The sequence below is a fragment of the Crocuta crocuta genome, unplaced genomic scaffold (genome assembly GCF_008692635.1).
Source record: "Crocuta crocuta isolate KB4526 unplaced genomic scaffold, BGI_CrCroc_1.0 scaffold190, whole genome shotgun sequence".
NCBI classification, from domain to species: Eukaryota; Metazoa; Chordata; class Mammalia; order Carnivora; family Hyaenidae; genus Crocuta; species Crocuta crocuta.
In genome coordinates this window covers 6,790,156-6,797,216 of record NW_027527955.1, presented here as the reverse complement: position 1 = coordinate 6,797,216, position 7,061 = coordinate 6,790,156, and positions in this window count along the sequence as shown.

The window sequence follows — 7,061 nt, the reverse complement described above, 5'->3', positions numbered from 1 at the left end:
GTATTTTGTGTTTTTTTTAAGTGCTTCGATAGCGTTTTTAATTTCTCGTATATGCTAATACATAGACCACTTTTGTCCAAATTCAGCTGTAACCCCATATATACTACTGATTGCTTATTCCTTTAAATATGTCTTATATGAAAGTTATATTATAACCAACACTAGAAACAGACTATTTATGCCTTCAGTTATCTGCACACACAGAATGTGACCGCATAGTTAATCCAATGCCAGTTGCTGGAAGTTGTCATGTGTTCTAAGTTTATGCTGATAAAACTTTTTAAAGATTATATTGTTTATATATGTTGACCATTCACTCAGAGAAAAAAAAATCACCGAATGAGTCATCGTTCTGTAGTCCGTACCGCCGCCAGGTTAGTTTTACTGTTCGACGGGCCCGTATGATCACAGCAGAGGAGCTGCGTCCTGTTCATCCTATAGACATATCCCTGGCATCTTGTGCCTATCAGGCACTTCGAGGTTTATATAAAAATGGAGAGAACATTTTTGGAGCACTTGTAATAATTACTGGGGTCTGGTTTTATGTATCTCATAATCCTATGAGGGAAGTAATAGCCACTTAATTAACTGGATAAATCAGGCAAGATGTACGTCCCACAGTGAGTAAATGGTAAATTTGAACCAAGCATTTAACACCAACGCCAGGCAACTTGTACCGCCAAGTGCCGGAAAATACATAGGAGAGGGGCTCCTGGGTGGCTCCGTGGGTTAGGCATCAACTCTTGATTTTGGCTCAGGCCAAGATCTCACAGTTCATGAGTTTGAGCCCGGTGACAGGCTCTGCGCCTGCTTGAGATTTTTCTCTCTCCCTCTCTCTGCCCTCCCCCACTCGTGCTCCTTTTCTCTCTCTCTCTCTCTCAACAACATTTCAAAAAAATATGTAGGAGAGAAGGTGAGGACCTTTCTGCCTGAGAGAATCCAGAAAGTCTCTGTGACCTAAAAGTCTTAGGATGAGTAAGGAATCACATCCTTTATAGAGGCCCCGTGTGACAGGCCCCGAGGACAACAATGTAATCCTGTAACCGGATGGAGTTTGAATGAAGTTTGTAGTTTGAGAGACTCGAGAAAGCAAGGGGCCTAATTGTAAACCATGCAGAGGGCTTGGGCCTTCGTTTGGGATCAGCAGTTTGAAATGGAAAGCACTTTGCAGAAAATCACTTAGGCTGCGGCACGGAGGTTGGATTAGAGGTAGAACACTGGATGGTTTTTACAGAAATCTAAATGTGAAGATGATGAAGATCCACATTATGGAAAGGAATTAGAAACGTACCTCTCTGTTCTCTTTCTGTAAAGCCCCAGAGTGTCTGTGGGATTTGCAAACACTCTTGATTCATACAATCGGTTAACCTCAGTTTTAAGCCTTACCACTTGATTTGCCAGGTGGGTTTAGTCTGTGCATCTATAAAATACACTTAGTGTCACAGAATTTTAGAAAATACTTTATTTCCTCCAGGCCTCCCCCTAGATGAGAATGGGCACTCATCTGTGGTGTCCTCAGGTTGTGAATGTGGCTATGTTGAGGCTCAGGTTATGCTTCTGATGTAAGTTTATCGCAGAGGGGACAATGAGAGCTATAGTCTCATAAGTTAAAAGTGGATGGAACAAGACTTCAGTATTAGAAACAATTAAGGGAAAATATGTTTTACATCACTTGACAAAATAGCAATCAATGAACTTTCTAAAATTTAACTTCTAGGGCCCTACAGCCAATTGTGTGAAGAAACTGGATTCCAAAGATTACTGGTGGGGGCTTTGTGAAGTATGTCCACATTCAAGTGGAGATCAAAGAAGCCCAGCTTAAAAGAATTACGGACTGACTGACAACTGTGGATTGAGCAAAAAGTTCTTTTTAAAAGGGGCTACCTTGGGGGCGCCTGGGTGACTCAGTCAGTTAAGCATCTAACTCTTGGTTTCCACTCAGGGCATGATCTCGGGGTTGTGAGACTGAGGCCGGGTCATGCTTTGCGCTGAGTGTGGAGGCTGATTGGGATCCTCTTCCTCTCTCTCGGTCCCTCATCTGCTCGTGGTCACTTCTTGTCTTTAGAGGAACTAAGGTGATTGGTAGTAGGAGGAATCACACGTGAAATTCCTTATAAAAATTTACGACTTAAGCAGACCTCAAAGAAAATTTAGTGAGACTTTGTTGTTCTGGAAGATGACACAAGATTAGTAAACAATGTCCCATTTGGGTCAGTTAAGAGATTAAACATTGGGCAACATTGGCAAGTCATTTGGAAAGGGATATCAAAATTAAAGTATCCCCAGGTCCTTGTATTCAGGAGGGGCATTTTGATGATGACTAAGTATTTCAATTTTAATTAATTTATATCCGATAAAAGTTGTAACAGTATGAGTTAAAAGTCATTGGTGTTTTTAACTCCTAATTGGTGGAGAGGGAAAATGGAGTTAGAAAAAACACCAAGAACAAGTCACAGAAAAGTGGAAGAAATCAGCACCCAGTGAGATGTCATACTTGCCTATTTGTTGGTGTCACAACATCTGTAAATGAAAGGGAAGCAGGCGGCTCAGAGGCTTTTCAGGTTCATTCTACGGCACACGCACTTCCAAGAGAATAGAAGGAGGAAACGTTCCTCAACTCATCCTTATAGACCAATTTAATACTAAAACTCAGACAAGCATAGTATGAGAAAGAAAAAAATGCAAGTCAACTTTACACAAGAAAATAGTGAACTATCATAAAATACTTGCAACTTGAATTTATTCTTAAGAAATGATACACCATAATCAAGTTGGGTTTGTGCCAGGGGTAAAGGATAGATTTATTAATAGTAAAGCAAGGATAAAGTTAAACGTGCAATCACCACTAACATGGAGAGAAACCATTTTCCAGTCTATAAAAAAAATGGTTGATGAGGGGCGCCTGGGTGGCTNAAAAAATGGTTGATGAAACTCAATCACTGTAATGGTTAAAAAACACACACTTAGCAAACTATGAAAAGAAGGAAGCTTTATCAGGTAAAGGAAATCTACATAACGTAGCATACATTATTCATAACTGGAATTTTATAAAAATCCCTTTAAAATCAGAGACTGGTCAAGTAAAATGTAGATTAGCATTGTACTATACACTAGCTAATATCCTAAGGTACAACGAAGAAATAAAAAGTATAATTGGAAAGGAAGATAAAAAGCTTGGTGAGATTTATAAATATATTCAAAAGCCAGTTGCATTTTCAAATATGAGCAACAGTAAAAAATGTCATTCAAAAAAAAGGGAAACACCAGACAAAAGAATACTACTCAGCACTAAAATTTAAAAAAAGGAGCTATTAGGCTATGAAAAAACATAGTGGAAACTTTAATGCCTATTACTAAGTGAAAGACACCAATCTGAAAAAGCTTCCCTATGATTCTCCCTAAATGACATTCTGGAAAAGGAAATAAAACCATGGACAGACTGGAAAGATCAGTGGCTGCAAGAGTTTGGGGGGAGGAGCAGGGAAGGATGAATAGGTGGAGTGCAGGGGAGTTTTCAGGGCAGTGAAAATAGTCTGTACGATGCCATAGTGATGGATGACATCACGACATTATACATTTTTGCAAACCCATAGAATGTACATCAAGAGTGAATCCTAACGCAAACCCTGGACTCTGGGTGAAAATAATGTGTCAAAGTAGGTTCACCAGTTGCAACAAATGTTGCATCCCCCATTCTAACGGGGGATGTTGGTAATGCAGGGGCCTGCGCATGCGTGGGGACGAGGTGGATGAGAAGTCTTTGTACCTTCCCTGCAATTTTGTTGTGAACATATAAATGCTCTTAAAAATTTAAGTCTTTAAAAAGAAAACAGTGACCTATTCCTTTGGGATAAATCCAACAAAAAATGAGTAATAATGTTACGGAGAATTTTTTTTAAACTATGTGACAATCATCAAAGAGAACCTATTTAAATGGAGGATACGAGATCATCATGGTTACAAACAGTAGATACTCTTCTCAGGACAATGAAGAAGGTGCTCTACCAAATACCAAGACTTATTAGGCCTTAGAAACTAAGAGCATGAAGTATTCATTGGAGACAACCAAACTGATGGTGGAGTATAATAAGGAAGCCATCAAAGCCCACTCTTATGGATCCATTTATAACAACTGGCCTGGCAGATCAGTTAGATACTTGACTCTTTGTTTATAAGGTGCTGTGATAATTGATTATTTCTGTGAAAGAAAATTAAAATGGATCCCCACACTATACCATGCACAAAAAGCAGCCCTAGGCAGATTGAAGACTGAAAATCAAAAGAATAAATAACTCTTAAAGCTTTCAAAGAAAACATAGGAGGAGCACCTGCATGGCTCAGTTGGTTGAGCGTCTGACTTCTGCCCAGGTCATGATCTGCCCAGGTCATGATTTATGGGTTCGAGCCCCAGGTAGGACTCTGTGCCCATGGCTTGGAGCCTGGAGCCTACTTCAGATTCTCTGTCTCCCTCTCTCTCTGCCCCTCCCCTATTCATGCTCTGTCTCTCTCTCTCAAAAAAATAAATAAACATTAAAAAATAATAAATAAAATATAGGAGAATATCCTTAAGACCATAGAAAGGGAAGAATTTTTAAACAAAGCATACCAAGCACTAAATATATTGAAGCTTCCTATATTTGATATTGAAGGTATCATTTAAAAAGTGAAAAGATAAGCCACAACAGGGAGAATTATATTTACCACTCATGTAACTATCAAGAATCAATATATATGTAAGTGTATAGAAAGGGAATGAGGCTTAGGAAGAATACTCAAATATCTTTAATGGTGTTGGTTATGTTGGTTATGTTCTAGTTCTGAGGTTGGGTAGTATATTCATTGTTCATTTTATTCAATAAATACATTATATATATACACATGTAGTAACTATTATTCCACCTGCGTCATCAGAATTTCTATAATTAAAAATGTCTAATTAGTCCATTAGATAGACTATTTAATTGGTGGGAGGTACATTTGAGTACAGATATTTCATCAGCTGATAGTTGAAAATGTTTATTATTCTAGAGAGAAGTGTAGGCCAGATTGGCAATTTGGAGAGTTATGCCTATGTAAATATCCATACAGATCTGTGGACATCATTTGTTATTTAAACATGTGGAAATTCAAGGATTGTATACAAGAGAATGAATAAAATAGAATGGGTGATATATATAAAAGGTATATATATAAAAAATATATATCACCCATTCTATTTTATTCATTCTCTTGTATACAATCCTTGAATTTCCACATGTTTAAATAACAAATGATGATTTAAAAGTTAATCAAATCAGAAAGAAATGTCCTGGAATGGATTTGTGCGTCTTAGCAAGAAATGATGGTGGATGACCAGTGCGGGGGAGAGTGTTCCTGACACCTGACGCATGGGGAAGGGAGAGCTCAGAGGTTGGAATGAATTGTTTCAAGATAGCATTTGTGCTCTAAGAAGAACATTCAGGGAAAATCAAATATACATATTTGGGGACAACATCTTGCATATCAGGAGCTGGAATGAAATTAGGGGTCCTAAAAACATAGCTGTCCTAAAGCAAGCAAGCAAGCAAACAAACAAATAAACACCAAACAGTTGTTCTTATTCAGGACTTTGCCCTAGTTCAGTACTTGATAGAATGAAAACGGAGAAAATATCCATTGGGAATACATTCCAGCAATTCTTGATTTACCTTATTCCCCCATCCTTACTCCCCCACGATGGAGGGGAGAAAATTCCATTAATGGGGCCCACATGGTTTATATTTTAGACAAGAGAGAAGGAAATCTTGAAAATGATCCCGCGTTTCCTTCATCCCCTGAGGCCCCCAGTCTTCCTACGTGTTCCTTCTTTGGTGAGATCAGCCTTGCTTTCTAGGCTGAGATACTTATAACATTTTGCAGGAAGAAGAAAAACAGTTGCTTAGTCATCTTCCAGGAGGATGTATTTGTTGCAAGTTCCCTGGAGGCTCTTGCCAGCCACCACCGGGGAACAATTACCTTCTGTTGTTTTGAACCTTGCACCTCTGAGCCGCGCTGGCATAAGTGGCATTTGGCTAATACTAAGGGCAATTGTACTTAGAAATTAGCTAAACCCATTCTTCCAAAACATTTCGCCGCATGACGGTGGAGGGTCATCGGTTTAGAAGGGAAAGGGGCCTCCTGTGTCCATGACCTAGTTATAAGAAATGATGGAAATAGGAAATTACCCTGTTGCTGTTTTCCATGAGAGGTTAGTCCCGAAGTGAGGATGACACAATGATCAAGCAGCGGCCAGGAGGAAACAGAGGAATCAATGGATTAACAGTGAAGAGAACTGGGTGCGCACCTCCAGTTTTCAAATTTGCAGCAAGTTGGAGAAGCATTAGGGAAACGAGAGGCGGGGAGTGCTTTGATTTACCTAATCAATCACTACTCAATCTTACATTTGCTTGAAACAAGGATGAAAGAGAAGTATTGTGAACGTTAACCCCACATCCTCATTTCAGAAGATAGCTGAGCCTGTGAAATACAACTCAGCGGTCAGTGATGGTAATAATAGTTGCCATCTATTAATGGTATTAATCTAATGGTAACTATTTAATAATATAATGAGTATTTTACATGGGATATTTCATATACTTCTCATGCAGACAACTCTGATAGAGACCATTATCAAGCCCATTTTACAGATAAAAAAAAAAAACCCAGAACATGAAGGGGGGGTAAATGAGCTCCCCAAAGTCACATAGTCAGTTTGTAATAGAGCCACAACTTCTTTATACGCAGGCAGTGTGAGCCCAGGGCCTGCTTCCTTACCCACTGTGCCTCTGGCGTCATTTCCACATCAAGCCATAACCAAGGATGTATGGAAACAATGCGGAGAAAAGTGTCCTAAAGCACAGCCCCTCTGCGTGCACAGGCATCTGTCTTAATCCGAGTTTCCGGTCCCCTGCCTCCTTTCCCAAAGTTCCAATATTCCATATTAATTCTTATAATTACAAACTGTGCGTGACAGTTTTGGTTATGACTGCACTTTGAGTTTACAGAGAAGGCAATGAAGACTATCAAGGAGTTGGCGAAGGTAC